The sequence below is a fragment of the Triturus cristatus genome, chromosome 11 (genome assembly GCF_964204655.1).
Source record: "Triturus cristatus chromosome 11, aTriCri1.1, whole genome shotgun sequence".
NCBI lineage: Eukaryota > Metazoa > Chordata > Amphibia > Caudata > Salamandridae > Triturus > Triturus cristatus.
Window position 1 is genome coordinate 145,854,129 of NC_140594.1, and position 24,222 is coordinate 145,878,350.

Sequence of the window (24,222 nt, forward strand, 5' to 3'; positions counted from 1 at the left end):
CCAAAAAATGGCTCAGAGGCAAGGGAGAAATGTATGAAGGGTCATGGTAGTAGCCCCTCGTAGACGGGAGCGTAGACGCTAATTTTGATGATAAAATAGGAGTTACTTGTAGTGAAGTAGGCTTCTTCCGCATGATCGTCGACAAGATGACCATGGAAGGAGATATAGGGACAGCTGAAGCTGCCATTACCGATGTTAGTGTCGACATTGTTGTTGTCAATGTTGTTGACGGAAGACCCGTCGTTGACGATGATGTCGTCGTCGAAGTGGAGGTCGTCGTTGACGGTGGAAGCGTCGACGAGAGTGGGACCGTCATCGACGAGAATGGGACCGTCATTGACAGTGGGAGTGTCGACGAGAATGGGACCGTCATCGATGGTGCCGTTGACAAGAGGGACGTCGACGGAGGCGAGACTGTGATCGTTGGCGGTATTGTCGACAATGTCGTCGACGGAGGTGATTTAGTCTTCGTCATTGAAGGTACAGATCTTACCAGTTCTTCTGTCGACGGAGATAGCGTCGACGAACTCTGAGGTGGCTTCGTCGCCGACGGGGTCTTTTTTGATGCCGACGAGGATCTAACAGACTCTGAGTCCTGGACTGTTTTAATGGCGTTTTAAGTGACATTTTTGATGTTTCCACAGTTTTTCCTTCAGAAGAGAAAGAAAGCTTCTCTTTTTTAGATGCACAGTGGCCAGCCTCACGGTGAGACTTTTTAGATGTTTTGCCAGCTCTTTCAGGTGGATCGTCAGATCTATCTCTCTTCTTAGACGCAGGGAGGATCTCACTATCATCTTCTTCAGACACCACCTCAGATCCCACCTTCAATTTCTCCAGCCAGATCAATAACCTGCCTTCTCTATCCTTTAAGGTCTTTGAAGGAAGAGTTCTACAAATCCTGCAGTCCTTGACCTTATGAGAAGGATACAAACAGTATATACACTCCTTGTGGGGATCCTCAAAATGTAATCTCTTTTTCCCACAGGAACCACAAGGAAAGAATAATCCTTTCTTTGAAGATTCAGACATCCTGTACTCACAGTATTCAACAAACTTTGAGAAAAAACTGAGCAGAGCTCAAGGAGACTCCCTATCACACGACGTGCGGTAGAAAATCTGAGGGACTGGCCTTTGTGGAGTGTTCTAGAGGGTGCTGGAGCCTGATTGGCTGTGTTCCAAATTTGGTTCTTTTTTACAAAAGGACAAGGATAGGCTAGTGTAGTGACTTTATTGTCCATTGTAGCCTATTGTATGATATTTTATTACTATTATTTATATATTTTATTTGTACCATGAGACTCCCACCTCAACGGCGGGGAATCTATGAAAGATACCCCAATACTGGATAAGAGGGCACTTACTGCTCTGGCCCCAGCTCTACTGGCCTGACCTGCCTACAGCAAAGAAACTTGTGTGTACTGCAGCCAGCAGCCCCCAGAGCCCAGAGGACCTGCCTTGCACTAACCCTTACAAACCCTGTCTCCTGTGAGCACTGGATTTGCTCAAACCAAAGACTCTAAGACCAGAACCCAGATGCAGGTGGCTTGGCGGTCCTGCACCACTCTGCACCTGGCCACCATGGCCCAAGTGCGAGTGGCCCAAGTTTGACCTTGGATCTAGTGACCCCCAACCTCCCACAAGCTTCGAGACGGTGCCTACAGCCTTAACCTGAACGATCCCCACCGACTGCGGCCGAAGGCAGTAAGAAGACTCTGACCGCAACCGAAGCGGCCTGAAGAATCCAACACTAAAAGACACCCCACAGCCTTGGGTAACCCCATCAACAGTGTGCAGGCAAACCCCAAGATCCCAGCTTACCTCTCCAGCCGGTGGTCACCTTCAGAAAGCCTCCCTGCCTGAGCCTGCAGCCTCTTTTTCGACAGGGTGGCTAAGTTCATGATGAATCTCCTGCAGTATGTTGCCATACCCAAGAAGCTCCTTAATTCTGTTGGGTTCTGTGGAACGGTTGCTCCCCTGACAACCTCAACCTTCTTTTGGTCCACCCTTAGGCCATCTAGTGAGAAGATGTAGCCAAAGAATTCTATAGAATTTTGATAGAATTAGATCTTTTGTCGATTTAGGGTCAGGCCGTACTCCACCAACCGCTACAGGATGGCTCTTTGTCTCACATGGTGCTCCTCTAGGTTGTTTGAGTATATCAGGACATCATTGCTTATGTTAAGCACCCCAATCAGCCCAGAGAGGGCCTCCTTAATGGTGCTCTGGAACAGCTATGAGGCCAATGAGTCGCCAAAGTTGAGCCTCCAATATTGCCTGAGGCCCATGAGCGTGGAGAATAATGTGATGTACTAGCTGGCAGGCTCAAGTTCTAGCTGGTGATTCCCAGCATTCAGGTCTGGTTTGGAAAACCACTGGGTGCTGTTCAGGTTTGCCACAATGCCATCCATTGTTGGTGGAATGTGCAGCTCCCTCTGAATGGCCTTGTTCGGGAGCCTCATATCAATGCGTAGTCTGATGGCCATGGTTTGTTTCAATTTTGGTGTGATGACTAGCAGGGATACCCAAGGTATGGGGCCGGTCACCTTCTCTACGACTCCCTTTTGGTCTAGGTCCCGTAGTTCCTGTTTCACCTGCAGGCTCAGGTGGAAGGGGACCCTCTGATGTCATAGAGCTGTGGACCTTATGGAGTCATGGATGTGTAGGCAGATATGCTTTCCTTTTAGCCTTCTGAGCACATTAAACAACTGGTGGAATTTTGCCAGCATAGCTTTGGCGTGTGACTTGTGCACTTGCTTTGCGAAATACACTAGTTACAGACCTTCCACTATGTGGCATCCCAGCAGTGTTCCCGAGCACCCTTTGGTGATGTGTAATCTCATCCGGGTTGAGTGGCTTTCAATTATAACATTGACCTCAATCGTTACTTTGAAGGACTGTGGCTTGGTCCCCATAGAGGTATAGATTCTTGTTTTGGTGGCGGACATGATGGGGTGCGGTGTGATTTGGTTGAATTGCATTGAGTTCATAACATTTAAGGATGCACCTGTATTGATCAAGGCAGCAATGGTGGTGCCTCTAATCTCGACCATGCACATGGTAGGGGTGGCCTCTTCCTGTTGCCTTCCTTCCCAGCGAATGATATCCCAAAGATGTCGTCTTCGTCATCTTCCAGATGGGTGCCTGGCCCACCGTTGCTTGCTACATCGTCATCCTCCTGATCGAGGGATAGCTGTTGCAATGCCACGGTCAACTTCTCCGGGTTGAGCCCTTGTTTCCCACACTTTGTGAAAATGGTTAGCTTTTCCACACTTTGAACATGCAAACCCTCTGGCGGGGAAGACATATGGGGTTTTCCGTTCGAGTAGGAAGTTGCCACATCCGGTACTAGCTTGCCTCATGGTGGCCCGTAGGCGGGAAGGTGCTGGACGTCACTGGATTGCATCAACATGCTCTTCCTTTATCTTTATGCTTTTCGGGGACCCACTCATGATCACACCTTTATGTAGGACTGCTTCCATGTCTTCGGCCCTGCCATATGAGAGCTTATTGGACTGGGCTAAGACCAGAACATCATTCAAAGAAATGCTTTGCTGCCACAGCATGAGGACTTGGAGCACCGCAGACTTCCACCCTTGAATGATTTGGGTGCGAATCTCCTTCGGTTGATTGATATTCACGCATGTGCTTGCCAGCTTTCTCAGGCATGCGTAGAACATGGCGACGGATTCTGCCTCTGTCTGCTGGGCCTGCCGTAGTTTAAAACGCTCATAATCAAGATTGAGCTGCGGTTCAACGGGTCTGTTCTGGGCCGTTACTGCAGTATCAAAGTCTGCGTCCCCTCCTGTGTTTGATAGAGTCTCGAATAGATCATAAAGTTCTGCTCCAATGAAGTGTACCAATTGTGATCTTTTGACGGCTCCATCAGTCTCTCGGGTGATGTGGAAATAGTGGTGCAGACGCCCAATCCAAAAGTGTCATCTTGATGCCACCATGGTGGGGTCAGCTAAATCGTGGAACGGGGAAAGTGGAGCTACAGACACATGCGCATATAGCACAGGTGGCTGGCATGTCTTCTCTTGATTCTGGTCAGTCATTTTGATATGGTTTTGTTATCTCTCATTCTTGATTGCAAACTGCTTCTTTCTGCTTCTGATGGTTGGATTTAATCCTGCTGTACATTATAAATACACTGAAAGCAAAGAAGTAGTTCCATGACCATATAACGTAAAACGGCCTGGGGTCCTTTTAATTTATTAGGGCTTTGAACCCTAAAGTTACTTGCAATATCCTTTGAATGAACAGCAAGTTCATTCAACAGCAAGGGATGGTTTATTCCTTATAATACACGGTGACACCATTGCATGTCCTGTAAACCGGTTAAATCACTTGTGACTTGCTCCTTCATATGAAAGAGGTTGTATGGTTGCAGACATGAAAAATTAAACCAGAATCTGAGTGCAAAATTAAACACACCCAAATCATTAATTTGTTTCATGAATTGAATCAGTTTAATGTAAAATCTTATTAAAGTGTCTGCAGCTCAGAATGAGTTTAACATGCAGAGATACTATCTTCCCTGCAATGAACAATATCATGTACAAAACACCATGATTTAAATCTCTCCTTTGTGCTAATCACTTTTCTTTTGAGAAAAACAAATCATATGTATGAAAAGTGTTTCAAATGTAGCTATGCTAATGTCATGGTAGTCCCTGGCTCTTAAGGGAACTTCTTTGAATGAGGATGTGCCTCGTGTGAAAAATGGATGAAGAGGACTAGCTGATTGCCCCTGTAAGGAAATGGTTTACCACAACACCTTAAAATCAATTTGAAATTTCTTTATAGGGAATATCACTTGCACCGAGGCAACAGCTCATTCTTAACTATGCAAGAACTATTGACTTTGTCTGCGTTTTTTAGCTAGGCTGTAGAGCAGTGCTGAAAGAAAAAAAAATAAGAAATAACAAGTATTGCCAAAGCCAATTGGCCTCACATGCGAGATCTATTGGTTTTGTCAATATTTTTTACAGCCGCTGTGCAACATGGCTGGAAGTACAGTAAAAAAGAAAGCTATGTTGCAGTCAACACAGGCCATGTCATTGCACTTCTTTTTTTTTTTTACTTCCAGCTATGTTATACAGCAGCTTCAGTGCAACACTGCAGAAAGTTAAAAAAAAAAAAAAATCTCTAACGAGGAACACTGATGCTTCATAGTGCTGTTTGTAAATAGCTTTCAGATATGTTGCACAGCAGCCATGTAGCAGTACAACATGGCTAAAAACAAAATGACAAAGCCAATAACTCTCATAAGTGAGCCATATTGGCTTTGCCAATGCTTGTTTTAATTTGTAAAGGAAAAGCATTGTGTGGTAGATTCCAAGGTGTACACAGCATAGGCCTGGGAGATGTACACTCACCATGTTACTACTGCCTTCCGTATCAACTTCAATTATCAGGCAGCCAGAATCAGTCAATCTCAAACAGAATCCTTAGACCAAGGTTTGTGCATCTAAGGTACCTTTAAAACAAGGGTTTTCACAAGCAACTTGCTCTAGAGAGGAAGTAAGGTGGCTTAAAATGATTTTTAGATATACCAGGGGGAGGCAGAACTCAGCACTTATCAATCTACTATATTCGTGCCCAGTATAAGCCTGTTCGACTCACATGAACAGGCATAAGGAACATGGAAATTCATGTGAAGTGCATTGCAAACTAATCTGGATAAACCTTTGTCTCCAGCACTCCAATCGTCACAAATTGCAGAGGGGCCATTCAACTTGAGTTGTTTGCTCCTGTTTGTGGTATTTGTGGATTTTCATTTGATTGACTGATTTGGCCACCCTCTCATTTATGGCAGATCTTGCCCAAAAGTATCTTTCCTTCTTACGTGACTACTAAGGGGGATTCTACTTTTTATTTCTCTTAATCTATACGCACCAGTAGTTGGATTTGTAGGACAACAACCTTGATTGTAAATGCAAACCTGTAAGCTGGCCCTATGTCATGGGATGGTCCTCAGCTAGGTCTAGGTTTTTAGCAAACAGCACTAAGCATGCAGGGTTTCAATTATGGCAGTATATGGGTGGATTCACAAATTTCTGCATGTTTGATACAGTTGGCTAAGAGAACCAGGCCTCTCCACCACATCAGTGCTGACCCACTCACCTATCAGTATACATCATCACAAGACTGAAGTGTTGACTATTTACCCTCAATTTTCTCTGTAGTCCACTGACTGCCAGTCAAATCCAGAATGCAGCTGAAGATCCTCTGCTGTGTAATGGAGTATCTCACCAACTGGGCCCAGGTGTACCTATTTAAAATACGTTCTACATAGTTTCTCTATCAGCAGAACAACACATGTTTAACTTACCCACTCCCTAACATGTCAGCAGTTCAGATAGAATCCTCCCCACCTAGAATCCTATATCCAGCCCTACTGACACTTTAGCATATTGGACATTCTACTCTTTCAGCTTTCACCGTAGCTCCATCACATATGCTAGCCCGATGCAAACTTTATTCCGGGTCTCATTTGTTTAGATTTTTTTGTATTTTGTTATTGCACTTTAAACAGAACGTTTGTAAGTGCTGTACGTAGAACAGCTTGGTATGTACTTTTCAAGTTGAGATCAGACCAGTGAAAGCAGGACATATTCTAAACAGTACTAATAATCAGCATGTACATATGAATTTTTGATTTTTGCATTACATATTTTCACAATGTGAGGCCCAGAGGCATGGATTTGGCATTTTGGCATATCACCTCATCTTTTCAAAGACTGAAGCTGGGATTAGTATCTTAGTCCATAGGAACCAAGGCCAGCAACTTTGCCAATACTAGACTGCATTTCCTGCCTGTGCAACCCCCTCTTCACGTATAAACCCAGATAATAATGTAGATAGACATCTTGTTATACTGAGCTAAATAAAAATCAGATCAAATTAAGCACTTCCACCTTCATAAGCCAATATGAAATATATTTTTCAGCCCTAAGGTGACATGAAGACTGTCAAAAAACAGGGAACATGTCATGTCCCTTGTGTACATCCATAACAGCTAGAGCGCATTATCACCTGATTTGTATACTTAAATGCAGGCACAAGTGTGAAAAAAAGTATCAGCACTATGGAGCAGAGCAATTTGGTAAGAAGGTGAATAGCTAATCGAAGTAGGGCGTATATTGTGGCATTAGGACAGGAAGCTAGGCAATACTAATTGCACCAGGTGTGAGGTGTAGAATTGAGCTTCCTTATCCAGCAGACATTCTCCCTACACTCTGGAGCCAACATTCAGAAAGGTTGAATTAGGGTATTGTCTAGCACAGGAAATGCTGACACCTATTGATAACTATTATTTAAAACAAAAGGCCTCTTGAGGTGAGAGCAGATAAACGGTGCAAGGGGAGAGTGGAAAAGGACCAGAAAGAGGAGATTGAAAGGAAAATTAACTTGCGAAAACAGGGAAAAAAGGTTTTTTTTTTACAAGGTTCACTGGTCAGAGAAGTTACTTAACTTTGTTAACGCTTTATTTGGTAGAAACTCCATCAAGCCTCGAAATTCCTTACCTTCGAATAATCCCCAAGTGTCTGATTGGATCCGGAAACTTTTCAAGCAGTACCTATGTGTGCTGGTACGGGCACCATTCAACTCGCCGTCATTCCTGCTGTAAGTGACATGCATGGTGCCTAATTAAGGGCCACCCAGCACCCTGACATCAGTTACTTTTTGCAATCTTTCCACAAAGTTTGCTGATGTACCAGTGTGCAGACACTACGGACCTTATAAGGGTTATCCTAAATGGAGAAATCCGTTCGCAGAAAGTGGAGGGTTGGTAAGGAATCTGCGGCTAGATAGAGTTTTATTTGATACGTCATTACCAAGGTAGGTAATTTGTTCATCTGATAGAGACTTCTAACCGCAGATTCCTTACTTTTGAATAGATATCTGTAGTGCCAGAGGCACTCCGATGCATTGGGACCACATGATGACTTTTGACTACCATTGTTTCAATTGATTTTAGGTGTTTTGATTTATTCTAACTTGAATGTACAACATCATTTTTTCTGCATATGAACTCTACCTTGTGATTTCTTTTGTGTCTCCTTAAAGATGCAGAGTGAGAGTGGTTGCTTTTTACAGCCTTGCCAGGAACAGAACGTATGAGATGTGCGTTTAAAAGCATGAGAGAGAGAAAGGTGTGGAATGTACTTCTCTGTCTTGGAGTGTAGTGTTGTAGGCAGTGGTGCCCAAATGTGCATCATGTTGTACACTTGGAAGTTTTATTAAGTTTTTACTATTGGCTTTGACATGCCCTCATGCCAACTTGAATTCTGACTCTGTCTAGCTTGAGCTTTGCACACACAAGCAGGCCCCAAGATCACTCACGCTGCTTAGGTTATCCACGTTCTAGATTGTTTTCTGTACTTTTGGAGATGTTTTCTATTTTCTCAAGCTTCATCTAAGATAAGGGGCTGGAACATGTGGGAGCACGGAAGATTATGTGAGAACTCCTTTGCCTTTGGAATGCTTGTGGGAGATCAGCCAACTCCAGTAAGATTCCTAGGCGCAGAGGAGGTCTTCTGTGAAACTTCTAGTGGATTGAGATTATAAAACTGGGGTCTGTTGACTTGGAAAGTGGGATTTCGGACCTAAAAGGACGGACGTGTCTTATTCAGTTTAGCAGTTTCTGACTTGCTGAGACTCTTGACCCCGGCTGTGAATCCCCCAGTCTGGTGCGGGCTAAGATGAAGTTATTGCAGCCGTGATGTATTTTCTCTGATTATTTGCATTGTGATGTGTGTGTGTCTGTGTGCACATTCAAGTCTCCAGTGGCTATAATCATCTGTTGTATATAGTGTATATATCTTTATATCTTCTCATGCTTTCCTTTGATTCCTTGTGTCTGATTACTTACATCAAGCAGTGCCTATTTCTTGCAGTGGACATGCAGTATTATTATCATTATTATCTGTTTGTATTTATTCAGTTCATTTAACAGTTGCATTTGCTTATTTGTAAGTGTGTTATTATTGCTTGCATACACACATTTATATGTTGTTTCATTTGACATCTGTGTAAGCCTTTCTGTTAGAGAGTGTTGCACAAATAAAACCCCATTCTCTATTCTGAAAACTGTCTTTTGATGTGCCTCATTTTATGAGAGTGAAATCCCTTTGTTATGTTAAAAATACTTGCTATAGCGCACGTCTCACCCCGGGGCATCTCAGCACTGTTTCGGATCCTGACAGGAGGAGCAGCCCAAGGAAAGTTAGTATAAGTATGCTTTTCGTAGTTTCCTGAATTTGCTATATGTGGAGGTCTCTGGGAGGGTTATAGGTATTGTTTTTTTAATTCTTTTTATTAATCAAAAACCAAATGCTTCAGAAACATTACAGTATACATAGAGTGAGTGTGGTAGACAGGGTTACAAAATATTACTACAATTCAAACCTCCCACTAGCCCTCCCGCTCCACCCGTTTAACATGGTTCACAATCAATCAACAGTAGTCTTGAACATACCTGCGGACCGTTACGAAACTGGGGACTGCCCGGTTCTGTAACCAACCCAGGCCTCCCATATCTTCTCCTATTTGTGTAGGCATCCTGTACTCTGATATACTGCCTGCTCAGCCAGTTGGCAGCAATCTAAATCCTTTTCCCAGGAGTCCACCGTTGGGGCTACCCTTGAGCCCCATGCACAGGCGATGTTACGTTTTGCCACCATCTCCACCAGGGCAAGCCATGTTGTGGCCCATTTGGGTCATCCTATTTCTCCTGTCACCCACAGGATATGCCATCTCGCTTCAAGCGGGACTTGCTCCCCCACTACCAAGGTCATCACTCTAGCCACACCTACCCAGAAGGCCTGAATCTTGGGGCAGGCCCACAATATGTGGAAGAAGGTTCCAGTCTCACCACAGCCCCTAGTACACTGTACCGAGGTACAGTCACCCATGTGGTATTGCGCAGTCCTCAAGGCGTAAGACCTGTGAAGGATGCGCAATTGATTCAACCTGAATCTGTCTCGCACCACTATCTCTCTGGGGCTCTGCAGGACCTCTCGCCAGTCATCTTCCTCGAGGAGACCCACATCCGATTCTCAAGCCGCCTGCAGGGGTCCCAGACAGTCAGATATATTGTTAATTACTTTTTTGTAGGTAAGGGATACTGCCTTATCAATCATTGGGTCTAGGAGAAGTCGGTTTTCAAGTGACGTAAACTCCGGTATCGAGTCCCCTTCCTTCAGGTGACAGTGAAGAGCGTGTCGCAGCTGTAAATATTGGAAGTGTTCAGTCATACCCACTTGAAACTCTGTCAGAAGACCTTCGAATGTTATCATTTTCCTTTTTATCCAAATGTCACCCAGAAGATCAATACCTATGTTACCCCACCTATGGAAACCTTGCAGGCGCCTCACCTCTTTTAGAATGTCACCCTCCCAAAGTGGCGTTTCCTCAGTAAGTCTGGCCTCCCGACCAATCATTTTGGTCGCCTTCAGCCACATCATAACGGCTGTCTGAGTGTTTATCGGAAGAGACAGGGTGCCCATTCTCCCCGTAGAGAGCAGTCAAGTAGCTGCCCGTTCCCATAGCAAACCGGTCAACCCTTTAGGAGGGCTCCTCAGACGGCGCGAAGACCCACCCATTAATGTTAACAAGCTGAGCTGCCCAATAATACTTTCGGATGTCCGGTACTGCCAGCCCCCCTTCATAGACCCCCTTCTGCAATTTCTTCAGGGCAATCCTGGGGCATCCCCCACCCCACAGCAAAGTTCGCTGCTCAGATTCAATAGCTCGAAAGAATGCTTCTGGTATCGGGAACGGGGTATTTTGTATGGCGTAGAGAAGATGTGGGAGGGCCCTCATTTTGAACAAGACCGCCCTTCCCATAAGGGAGACCGGCAAGCGCCGCCAATGCCACATCCCCTTTCAATCTGTCTAGCTGCGAATGTACATTTAGTCGCATGAACCCCTCCTCTGTTTTTGTGATCCAGATACCCAAGTATTTAAAAGAGTCCTTATGAACCAGTTCCTTACATACCGACGTCAGGACCAGGGGTTCACCTGCAAGAATATATACCAAGGATTTGTCCCAGTTTATGCAATAACTCGAGTACTGGCCAAAGGATCGAATAATATGGATAAGTCTATGAAAGGACTACCTAGGTCGCTGGGCATACAGCAGGATATCATCCGCATAGAGGGAGATGCGTTCTTCCCACCCCCCTCCCACATCCTCTTACCAGCGGATCCCCTGACACGTGCCAACGGGTCTGTGTAAAGCAATTCAATCCAGGTACGGAAGCCCAAACCAAATCCAAGCTTAGCAAGTACAGCAAACAGATATGGCCAATCGATACTATCAAAAGCCATATGGGCATCAAGTGATAGGAGTGCCGCCTGATAGACCAGTTGTTGCTGCGCCATATACATCACCCCATATAAACGGCGAAGATTCCGTCTGGTGTTTCTGTGAGGCATAAATCCGGACTGGTCCTGGTGAATCAAAGACTGTATCACAGGAGATAGTCTATTTGACAGCGCCTTAGCGAATACCTAGGCCTCAAAGTTTAGAAGTGAGACAGGTCGATATGAGCTACAACAATCTTGTGATTTGCCTTTCTTAGAAAGTACAACAAAAGTAGCCGTCCTCAGGTCAGGTGGCAATTGACCCTCCACCCTCGCCTCTTGGAACATATGGAGCATGCAGGGTGCCAGGTACCCTGCCACACATTTATACAGTTCTGCCGGGAAAACGTTTGGCCCCGCCGCCTTCACGGACTGAAGGTCTCGTATGGCACTCTCGATTTCTTCTATAGAGAAGTCCGCATCAAGAGCCTCCCGGTCCTCCACACTGAGCGTTTGTAAAACTATATCCCTTAGTAATTCAGTGAAATCCTCCACCCCCCTATCTGTCTGGGTCTGATAGATCCCTTCATAATAATGGGCGAACGCCTCTGCAATGACTGCGCCTACCCCCTTTACCGTACCGTCGGAGGTCAGTAACTCAGAGACCCAGGTGCAACCTATCTCTTTTCTCCAACCATGCAATGAGTTTATTAGCTTTATCACCTAGATAGCATTTATGTCTTTGCGTCGCTCTACCGTGCGTGCAAGCTGTATTTTCCTCTAGGTCTGGGAGCTCTTTTTGTTTGAGTCGGCGTGTGTGTAGGTGTCCCGCATCGCCTCCCAGCTCTGTCCCTAACGCAGATTTAAGAGCTGTAATCTCTTGCTCCAGACTGTCGCATTGCACCCTCTTTTCCTTGCGTTTAGCTCCAGCAGTCGCTAACACGAAGTCCCTGGCTACCGCTTTATAGGCCTCCCACAGTATAAAGTCGGATTGCACCGATCCTAGGTTATCTGTAAAATATTGCTCGGTACGTTCATCAAATTGCTCCAGAAACTCCTGATCTTTGAATAAATATGGATCTAAGAGCGGAGGTAGAGTCCAGTCCCTAACCGGGGCCCGCAGAAACACCTCCACCGCGGAATGTCAGATATTCCCCAGGCCCCGTGACAGCCCGCCTGGAAGAGTCCAACGGAGGTAGTGTGTGTGAAAATGTAATCCAAGCGAGACCCACTACCGTGAGCCGCGGAGATGTGAGTGTATTGTCTAGCAGCGGAATTATGTAATCTCCACAGGTCCACCAGCCCCATTGCAGTTGCTAAAGCTTTCAACGGCCGCACCCCCCCAGCCCTAAGGGAGCTCGTGTCTCGGTCTAGTTCCGAAGACATCATCTCGTTACTGTCCCCTCCCAGGATGAGCGTACCCACTGGCATGTCCGATAGTATTTTGTTAAGGTCTGTAAAGGTCGCCCCATGCAATCTTGGAGCAATGTACACTGAGCATATGTTAAGGGTGTGCCCCTCCCACATTCCTGACAATGCAGCATATCGTCTCAAATGATCACACCATGTGCGAGACACCACTAGTTGCACCGAGTTCTTGAGCAGTATCGCTGTGCCCCTAAAACCAGTTGTGAACCCAGTATGCGTTACAAGCGTATATCCAAACCGGTTAAGCGCTAGGTAATTATTTCCCTTCAGGTGTGTCTCCTGCATGAGCACTATGCACTATGTCCGGGGAGTGTCGACGGAGATATTGTAACACCATAGTCCTTTTAATTTTGTCCCTCAGACCGTTAACATTGCACGATAACACCTTTAGTTTCTTAGTGTGTTGTGAAGCCATCCAAGAGGGACATGTAACCAAAAGCCACCCCCCCCTCCCTCCAATGTATCGATGCGGTACAGACTGTCCTAAGACCCGGAACACTGCGAATGGCAATGATTTTCTGAAGCAAGTTCATCACAACTGTACAAAGAAACCCCCCCACCCCCTGCTACATTGCTTCGTAGGCCTAAAACTACCCACATCCCCAAATAGGAGAGCACCTGTCGCTAAAAAAAAAACGATCCCAGAACAAAGGGGCTGCCGAGGGTCGCTTCTCGGAGTCCCTAGGGGGCCCCAACCCAGCCCAAGTCCATTAAGGTTCCACTGCAGTATCCTGCCAAAAGTTTATGGCGCCACCCCATATGAGGAGTATCCAAACCCCACTTACTGGAGATGTCCATACTTAGTTTGTGGTGCAGCTATAGATGATACAACCCCAGAGTCCATATCCCGCAGGTTACTTTCCAAAAGTCTTTGATACCAATGGGCTCAGTGATCGTGACCGCCGAGATCGTTTCTCTCGTTTGTCAAGCCCCTCCGGGCCACTCAGTGATCCCGACCGGCGATCATGTGCGTCCCTCCAGCCAACCTCCTGACGGAGTGGTCCCCCGCGATTGACCCTTATCCAGCCATTCCTGCACCTCCGAGGGTGCCGTGAAGAACCAGGACCTACCGTTGTTAATCACTTTAACTTTCGCAGAGAAAAACATCATGTACTTTACGCCCCTTTCCCTTGGGGCGCACTTTACGCCATCAAAGGAGCAGCACTCCTCCTGAACCTTTAAAGTGAAATCCGGGAAGAATCTAACAGTTATGTTTTCATAAAGGAGATCGTCTTGGAGCCGAGCGGCTTGCAAAATAGCATCCCGGTCCCTATTATTCAGGATCCTGGCAATAATTGTTCTGGGGAGAATGGCCCGGCTTTGGAAGAGGGACCGGAGCTCTGTGAGCCCTTTCAACTGTAAAAAAAGTAGACAGACTCTTTGGTTTGAGATGATTCAGTATAAGGTCCTCCAGAAATAGGTCCATACTAGGGCCCTCGGCCCCCTTCGGAACCCCAACCACCCGTATGTTATTCCGGCGAGCCCTTCCTTCCTGATCCTGCAACTTCAGGGCCACATGCTTGTGTTGGTGGACTAATTACTGGACCAGCTCTTCTAGTGTATGCGTGGTAGATTGAAGCTCCTTTATGGTTGACTCCGCTACTGTAGCTCTCTCCAAGTTCTTGTTCATATCGTCAGCAATTAAGTTCATTTCAATAGAGACTTTGTCAATCTTGGTTTCGAGCGTCGCGCCAAGAACATGAATGGCCGACATTATGGAACTTAGGGAAGGTTCAGATGTTCCCTCTTGGCCGCCAACGGCTCCCTCCTCCACAGCCAGCTTCTTCGGGACTGCATACTTTTCCAATTTGTTGTGTTGCACCTGGGAGGCACCTTTAGGTTTCATGGCGCGCAGGACTGGAGCGCAGTAGGTTCAGTGTAGGAAGAGTACCCAGTAGACCCGGGACGAACTCAATTCTCTCAGTTGGACCCAGTCGCGAGACCTTGCAGTCGACGACAAATGTCACCCAGGGAAAGGGTCCGCAGCCTAGCCGCAAACCCACACACAGGTGATGAGAGGCCAAGCTATTGCAGGGGCCCTGTAACTGCGCTGATGGAATTAATTAAGGAGGGGGGCACCAGTTCACACACAACAATCCAAGCCCCCGCACATAATTTTCTTTCGCGGGGCCGAGGCCGTAATGCAGAGGCACCCCAGCACAGGGGAGGTACGCCACGGGACACAGGCACCCAGTCTGAGCCAATCTCACTTGCCCTCAACACCACAGGAATCAGCAATACACGCGGGGAGGCCTCGTCCACCTCACCCGTCCAGTTCCACTGCAAGGGGCCACTAGGTGTGCTTAATCCAGCCACAGAACAGTCCTGCTGCCTTCAGACACCGCCCGGCGCTGCGATCCTTACCGGTCGGGTGCGGCAGCGCCATGCAGGACCCCTGTAGGTCAGGGCAACAATGAGGGCCATCAATTCACCACCTCCAGCCAGTATTTAGTTCCGACAACAGGATCTCGATGCCCTACGGGTTCTGTCACGGCCCACCAGCGTCACCAGGTCGGCGAGTGGCTCTCCACTGTGCCGTCCACCACAGTTGTGGCCGATGTCGATATCGATGCACAGCGCCACAGGATCGTGCAGGCAGTGCCTGGAGGCCTCGTCCCCTGCACCCGCCCAGGTCCAACGTGAGGGGCCGCAACCCCCACTAGCCAGCCGTCGCCTCTACCACCCGACACCACAATTCCTACCGGGGGTATGGCAGCTCGGAGCAGGATCTCCGGAACCCAGAGAATCCAGTCCGGGCCACACACGACGGTGCCACGGCCTCCCCAACGAGGAAACACCGGCGGCAGCACAGCTCGTCATTCGGGCACCGCCCAGCTGCTCCGGAGGCCTCTAGGAATCTCTGTCTCGCCGACCCGCACCATCGAGCTCCATCTATTTATACGGGTCATTGCTTCAATTTCGGGACACCAAACGACTGTACTCGATGTCCCGCTCTCACTCAGGTACTTTTTTATGTTGCAGCTGCCAGATAATGGACACATTTCATGGGCCTTCGTAGCAGCCCTGGCAAAGCTCTTTCTGTACGCTACCATCTTGGCAGACGCCAGCCCACACCCCCCGGTTATAGGTAATTTATTCCAGTACCCATGTACAATATTACAATATAGAAAAAGGTCTTTCCCCCGGTGCGAGTGTGACAAATTCGAGGCACGCACAGAAGAGCTTGGGTGCTGGATCTTAGATTGCGACTAGGGGCGTAGGTTGTCCATTTATTTTGGAGATAGTGTGGGCCTTTGCCTCCTAGGGCATTGTATGTGAGGCAACAGATTTTAAAACAGGAGCGCTTCTTCACAAGTAGCCAATGCAGTTCTCTCACTATAGGTGCAGAAGGAGTGCCTGCAGGACGGTTCAGTATAAGTCTGGCCGAGGTGTTCTGGACCACCTGGAGTTTGCTGAGCAAAGTTTAGCTAACTTCAGCCAGGAGAGAATTCCCATAGTCCAGTCTGCTTATCACCACAGCTTGAACCAGGGTTCTACGGACATTTGTGGGGAGGAGGGGGGAAATTGTGAGCAAAAGGCACATACTATAGTAACTAGATAGAGCTGGTGGTAGCTATAATCTGATCTTTCATTGTTAAGGCTTGATCTAATTTTATCCCTAGATTTTTTTACAGTTCGTTTGGGCACGGGAATAGCACCCAATTGGTGCGGCCACCAGTCGTCCGACCAGATGGCTGAGGCTTTTCAGAGCAGCATAATCTCTGTTTTTTCTGGATTTAACTGGAGACAGTTCTCGGTCATCCAGCTGGAAATTGCTAGCATTCCTGCCGAGAAATGTTTTTTCTCCAGATCCAGATCTTGGCCCAAAGTAAACATCAGCTGGGTATCATCGGCGTATGTTATGATCTCAAAGCCGAAATGCTCAGCAGGGCCATATAAATTATGAACAGGGTGGGACTCAAGCATGAGCCCTGCGGTACACCCTTGTCCAAACGCGTTTTGCCAGAGGAATATGGACCTAGGATGATCGTCTGCTGTCTATCTACCAGAAAGTGCTGCAGCCATTTTAGTGCTGTCCCCTGAACACCGATTGCCTGCAGTCTTTCCACAAGCCTTGAGTGAGAGATGGTGTCAAAGGCTGCAGACAAATCTAATAATATCAGTGCCACGGGTCTTCCTGCATCCATCTCTTGTCTCAATGAATCGGTCACGGCCAGGAATGCGGTCTCTGTACTGACACCTGGTCGGAATCCCGATTGTGAAGGATCCAGAATGTTATTGAGTTCGAGAAATGATCCCAGATGCTTATTTATTATACCTTCTAGTTGTTTTCCCAGGAGCGGTAGCAGGGAGATCAGGCGATAGTTGCCGAGTGATTGTTGGTCCATTGTGGCTTTTTTTAGTATGGGCCGTACACATGCTTCCTTCCACTCTGCCGGAATGATTCCTGTTTTTATAGAACAGTTAAAGAGCTTTTGGATCATGGGAGCAGAACAGGTGGCTAGAAGGGATATTGTCTTAGGTCGGCATAGATCCCGGGGGATCCGGATTTGGCAGTGGCCAGGGAATTGTGTACTTCTTCTAAGGTGGTAGGTTGAAAGCAGTCTAGTGTCCAAAGAGTTAATTTTCCTTTTGCTCCTGTCGTGATGGTGGTCTTTGATACCTGCAGAGAGGAAGTCGGGAATTTTGCATAAATATGAGATATTTTATCTTGAAAGTATTTAGCCAACGAATTGCAGAGCTCCTGAGATTCCACGGGAGATTGTCTGCATGCTTGTGGGGAAATAAAATCCAGAACTATACTTAAAGGGCTCTTGGAGAATTATTGGCTTGTTCAATTTGGTTAATAATAAAAGTCCGCCTGACGGTTTTAATGTTCCGATGGTATAAGCACAGGGCCTGTTTATACTGTTCCCTGTCCTGGAACTCTTTCTTTCTCCGCGAGAGTCTCTCTAGTGTTTTGCATTTCATTTTTTATGCTTTTAGTTTTGGCGTAGACCATCGGGCTGATGGTGGCCGGTGGATGGAACCATGATTTTTAAAGGGAATTGTTGCCTCCAGCGCCATCGTGAGGGCAGAGTTAAAGCTTTCCAGCAATTCAGACACCTCGGGGTTATTGTTTGGTAGCTTGGGGTGAAAGGCGTTGCTGAAGGCTTCAAGAGTAAGCTTATGCCAAGGTTTGCATGCTTCATGTCCCCATCTTTTGTTTGTGGTGAGACCCTTAGCGTACGGGAATTGGATGTCGAAAGGTATTACAAAATGATCAGTCCAGGTAAGGTATATGGGGGCTTGCATACCAACTGGTCTAATGTGTGTCCGGCCAAGTGGGTTGGGCCGTTAACTATTTGATTTGATTTGATTTGGTACTTGTAAAGCGCGTCTGTCACTTTGAACAAGACCTAATGGTTCTAAATTTGTTAGGAGTTTCCTAACTTCTGGGTTAGTGTAATCTTTAATTAAACAAAGAGATAACACCACTTTTCAATATATTCTTCCTTGTGTTGAAAATCTATAATGAAGGTGGTGGAATAATTGTGTGTAACCCAAGAAATTGTCATGGGAGACACTATGTGTTTTTAAATTACCCCTCACACACTAAGAATCCCTTAGTGTCATGCTTCATCATGGGGTCTTCCCATCCCTCTACGGGGTGGGCGTGCTGCTACCCACAGAGATGTGGGAGCACTTAATAAAGTGAAAAAAGGCTATGTGTAGTGCAGAGGTAGGAGTGGTAGCGTTAGGAAAAGTTAGCGGTGCAATGTTAAAAGTTACCTGGCTAGTGGGAAAAACAAACTTTATTCACTTCCCTAGCTGGAAACGTTAAAAATGGGGAGATGTAGGTGGTCTACTATTATAAGTTACCTCCTACCCGGTCAACATGTTTCAAAAGCCATCCCCTTGGCTTTCTCTTCAGGACCATGCATGATCCCTACTTTACTCACATATTATTTATATGTAATATATGTGCCTAATTATGTTCAGCCACAAAACATGCTCATTTTAAGCATGCAAAAAAACCATACATATTTGGTATCTATTACGACCTGAAAAAAAATGAGAAAATGATACAGTAATGCATTATTTAAAACCTATCACCATCATGTGGAACAAGGTAGTTGGCAGTAAATACCACTGTGATATATTTTTCTCAATTTGATCAAGTTACACCCCACTTATACTTTTAAAGTGGGTGCTGTGCTGCCCAATGGTGGTTTAAAGTCACTTATCACGTTGTTTTGACACACTATTAAAAACACTTAAACACACACACACACACACACACACATATGTACATAACACACACAAAATGCCTAGTGTTTGTGAAGGCGTTTTACGCTCATCTTACGTAATTCTCCATGCGGTATGGATAATACATACATTATTTGAGAGACTCTAGTGCTTCATGAGCTGTCACGGAAGGGGAGGGCGCCTGTAGTCAAACACTGCACGGAGGAACAGTAAATAATATGGTATACTATTAGTTTTAGGACACGTAGTTGTTAGTCAACAGGCCGTGAGGAGGCTATGTTTAAAGACCCGCCCGGGTCTTACATCATTAAGGCTGCGCACTTGCCTGTAGATACCTTCGCGTGGCTCCGTGGAACGTTTACTGAACGTTCGGAGCTTCTATTAGTATTGCCTGCAATCTGAAAGCCCGCTAAATATGACATTAACCGCTAGAATGTAAATGTCTTCCAAAATGGCCGCCCGTATTGTGCGGCTCTCGGTGTTACAAAAAGTTCACTTCCTGTGAAAACGCATTTACGCACTATCGGCCCGATTATACCTAAAATAGTTTCTGGAAAGAGAATTTTTAGGCTAAATCAGCGTATTGGTGCAGAGCATTAATTAATTATCATACCAATAGGAAACACACTTCCTATACGCTTGCCGTTACGCGTATAGCTAAACACTGAAGTTTCACTCAAAACAAATATGGCCGTCTGTAACATGTTTGTAATATTCATAAAACATGCCACACTTTCTGTATAAACCTACAAAGGTACTACATTTTTGGGTTATGTGGTTTCGTGCAATTTAATTTGCATAATATTAAGTTGTGAAAGAACTACTTGGAGCGCTATCCTTCACAAAGAAGCCACTGGTAATTTACTGTGCCCGGTACCAGAAAAAGCATTTCTTTTCTATTCCTGATCACCCAGGATGGTACACTCCAAGTTTATAACAATCATAATTGATATTATAATATACGTGTGACCTGAACTTAGTGGCATGTTCCAATTGTTCTTACTAGCTCCACTTTAAGAGTAAACAAAAAATGTTTTACAGTTGGCCCCATGGAATCTCATTGTTCAGTCCGGTGTCACATGTTTTTAAACGGAACACCCATATTTGTTCCTTCTCAAAGAGATATCTTTCGTTGGTAACCTGTTCTATCACTGTCCATGAGATTTCTTCAGACGTGTGTCCTTTTTCTAAGCGATGTGAGGTCATTTTTGTGGTACTTTTCTTGCACTTGACATCACTCTTGTGCCCCCCTTTTTTCTAAATATCCATGTATTTTTCTGCTTCTGTGTTATTATTGGACATAAACAAAAATGTAGTACCTTTGCACGTTTATACAGGAAGTGTGGCACGTTTTATGAATATTACAAACATGTTACAGACGGCCATATTTGTTTTCAGTGACACTTCAGTGTTTAGCTATACGCGTAACGGCAAGCGTATAGGAAGTGTGTTTCCTCTTGGGATAAGAATCGCACACTCACGGCGGCCATTTTGTGAAAAACCGCGCTCTAGTTATATCTCGAAACAATTGTAGTATATCCATCAAGGTAACATTTAATATTATCAATGCTCTGCACCAATACGCTGATTTAGCCTAGAAATTCTCTTTCCAGAAGCTATTTTAGGTATAATCGGGCCGATAGTGCATAAATGCATTTTCACAGGAAGTGAACGTTTTGTAACACTGAGAGCGGCACAATACGGGCGGCCATTTTGGAAGACATTTACTTTCTAGCGGTTAATGTCACATTTAGCGGGCTTTCAGATTGCAGGCAATACAAATAGAAGCTACGAACGTTCAGTAAACGTTCCACAGAGCCACGCGAAGGTATCTACAGGCGAGTGTGCAGCCTTGATGATGTGAGTAAGACCTGGGCGGGTCTTTAAACATAGCCTCATCACAGCCTGTTGACTAACAACTACGTGACCTAAAACTAATACTATACCATATTATTTACCGTTCCTCCGCGCAGTGTTTGACTACAGGCGCCCTCCCCTTCCGTGACAGCTCATAAAGCACTAGAGTCTCTCAAATAATGTATGTATTATCCATACCACATGGAGAATTACGTAAGATGAGCGTAAAATGCCTTCACAAACACTAGGCATTTTGTGTGTGTTATGTACATATGTGTGTGTGTGTGTGTGTGTTTAAGTGTTTTTGATAGTGTGTCAAAACAACGTGATAAGGGACTTTAAACCACCATTGGGCAGCACAGCACCCACTTTAAAAGTATAAGTGGGGTATAACTTGATCAAATTGAGAAAAATATATCACGGTGGTATTTACTGCCAACTACCTTGTTCCACATGATGGTGATATGTTTTAAATAATGCATTACTGTATAATTTTCTCTATTTTTTTCAGGTCGTAATAGATACCAAATAGGTATGGTTTTTTTGCATGCTTAAATTGAGCATGTTTTGTGGCTGAACATATTTAGGCACATATATTACATATAAATAATATGTGAGTGAAGTAGGGATCACGCATGGTCTTGAAGAGAAAGCCAGGGGGATGGCTTTTGAAACATGTTGACCGGGTAGGAGGTAACACATAATAGTAGACCACCTACATCTCCCCATTTTTAACGTATCCAGCTAGGGAAGTGAATAAAGTTTGTTTTTTCTTACTAGCCAAGTCACTTTTAACATTGCACCACTAACTTTTCCTGACCCTACCACTCCTACCTCTGCACTACACATAGCCTTTTTTTCACCTTACACTTCTTCACTCCCCCTTTTTGATTTTTTGCTTAGTGTAATCTTCCCTTCCCCATATAAGTTAAAGTCCCCTAGCAGAAGAAATTTGTTACCATCCAGAACATGCGTGGCTATTTGTTCTGTCAGTAGCTCACTAAAATCAATCTTTGATCCAGGGGGGCGATAAATTAATGCTCTGTTCTAGCTGTCTGTAGCTGATATGCTTATTTTAAAACTCCCTTGCTCTATAGAGTTATTGCTTACCGATGAAATCCTGGTCACGTTTAAGGTGTGTTTAAAAGCTATAGCAATTCCCCCACCTATTTTTTCACCTCTATCGAGATGTATTAGTTTGTAGCTGTCAGGGATAGCTAGTTCAATAGCTGGGTAATTGGCGGGATTTAGTTTCTGTAAAAAAGCAGATATCTGGAGACTGGGAGATAATCATGTCCCATATCTCAATTGAGTGTTTGGCTAATGACCTAACATTGCAAAAGAAGACCACTTAGCCTGCGTATCGGTAAGCTGGGTCTCCTTGCTTTCCCTTGTAATGAGGTCATTTAGGGGTCACATTGAAAATGGCAGTTGTGACAGGCTACCTGTCCTTCTAGGCTATGTGGGTACTGGTTGGGACAGGTCGGCTGTGGAGGGTGCTTTGCATGATTCTCATTTCTAAGCTGATGCAGATGTTCTGCTGAGTAATACAAACAAAGAGGCTTTGGGGATTTTACCTCAAAAGACCCAGGGTTCTTGGCTCCTGGCAACGGTCAGGCGTGAACGGGCGCGCCTTTGGCGCCCCCTCTGCACGCGTCCGCTGCGCATCCGTGCGAGCATCGGGCTTTTATGTCTGTGTCTGCCGTCCTACTAGAGCGCTAACTGCGCTTCCGGCGGAAGTTATGCCAAGGCTTTCACCACTCAATCAGCAGTTACTGTGGCGGACCGGAAAGCAAATGGTACAGTGCAGGGAGCTAGAGGCGCAAGCAAGAATTACAACAGGTGAGCAATAAAATGCTGTTTACACCAGCAGAGTTAAAATTAAGTCCAACAAGGTTTTGCCAAACGCGAGCTGCACCTATCGAGTGCAGAGGGTATGTGTAACTAAAAACAAATCTATTTGCCGTTTGTGTGCCTCCGTGTGGGAGTGCGGTATTTCAATTATTTGGGAGTGTGAAGTAACACAATACCCAAGCAATACCTCTCCAGAAATGGGTCTGAGAACAGATTTAGACTATGAAGTCCTGAGGACTGAATGGGCAAAGTGCCAGTTACAATACACCTGACTGCCCAGGCAGCTGTGCTTGATAAATGTGAGTAATGATGCCCATGTAACAGCCTGACAGACGTCCACAATAAAGACTCTGAAAGCTAATGCAGTGGTCACAGCTTTGGCTCTGGTGGAATGAGTACACAAGCCTTCAGGGGTTTGCTTCTTGGCCAGTGCATAGTAGATTTTAACACAGAGTACAATCCACTTCTGAATGGCCTTTCCTGTCTTTGCTCTGGCAAACCTAATGAAGAGTTTGATGTTCTACCTTCATACGATAAATGTAGAATCATAACATAAAGGTTTATACAGTCTTGGTTGAAGGATGCCTAGCTCCTAGAGGGCGGCAACCTACCAAGCGCTTTGTCTCCCACCCTTGCATAATCTTGGTGCCATTCTGGCTAGGTTTAGAGGCACAATGCAAAGGGGGTTTGGAAGTGAACCACTGCACAAAAATGTGTGTTTCCTTTCGCTTATCAGGAGTATGTGGAATTTGGGCTCTTCAAAGAAAGTGTGGTTCTGCTCAGGTTGTCAGCCTTGATTGCTCTCCCACAGCCATCTTCGTTTATGGGACTTAAAATAAAAAAATAGTGCATGGCTACTGCTTATGTCACCAATTCCCATTCTTGTGCTCCATGCATCCTTTTACTCATTCAACACCAACTTGGCTCGTGTTGCCATATGCGTTAATGGTCTTTCAGTGATTACCCCACTTTTTTGGTGAAAATGTGGAGAGCATCCTGCTACCCTATGGCTAGGTTAGTTTTGTGTTGCTCCCTATATGTTTAGGTCAACAAGCACTTTAATGCATGTAAAGTTGAAGGGGTTGTTGGCTTCAGTTAAACTAATTAGACTTAAATGCGTGATGTTGATGATTTGTAAGTGACATGCCGAAAGCAGTGAACGTAGTGCTTAACTGATGGCATGTCGAGGGAGATGACCTCCATATTTCCCTGGAACCCCACTTTCCAATACTCCCAAAGTAAGCGGAAGATGCCTGATTTTTTCTTTTTTTTTCTAAATGCATTTGACACCAATGCAAGTTATCAGGAAAGTACAGTTGTCCTGTCAATTAAACACACTAAGTATTGTTAAGTATTGACATTTGTACTTGAATCATATGTACTTCCAGTACACATTTCTCTAGCACACACATAGTTCCAGAAAGGCCTGCTCTCACCTTGAGCACTGGGAAGTAAAACACCATATACGGCATAGTGCCAACATTTGGAAGCAAGAAAGAGGGGTGTTTGAAAAAACTATCAGAGGAATTTATTGTACCTGCATTGATTTGGAGGCAATTT

General features: G+C 45.4%; 1 protein-coding gene across 1 annotated transcript in view; it reads right to left on the minus strand.

Moving 5' to 3' along the window:
* Nucleotides 1-24,222, minus strand: part of DNAH10 (dynein axonemal heavy chain 10) — a 1,995,301-nt gene that overhangs the window by 1,653,920 nt on the left and 317,159 nt on the right. The gene's annotated exons all lie outside the window — the stretch shown is intronic.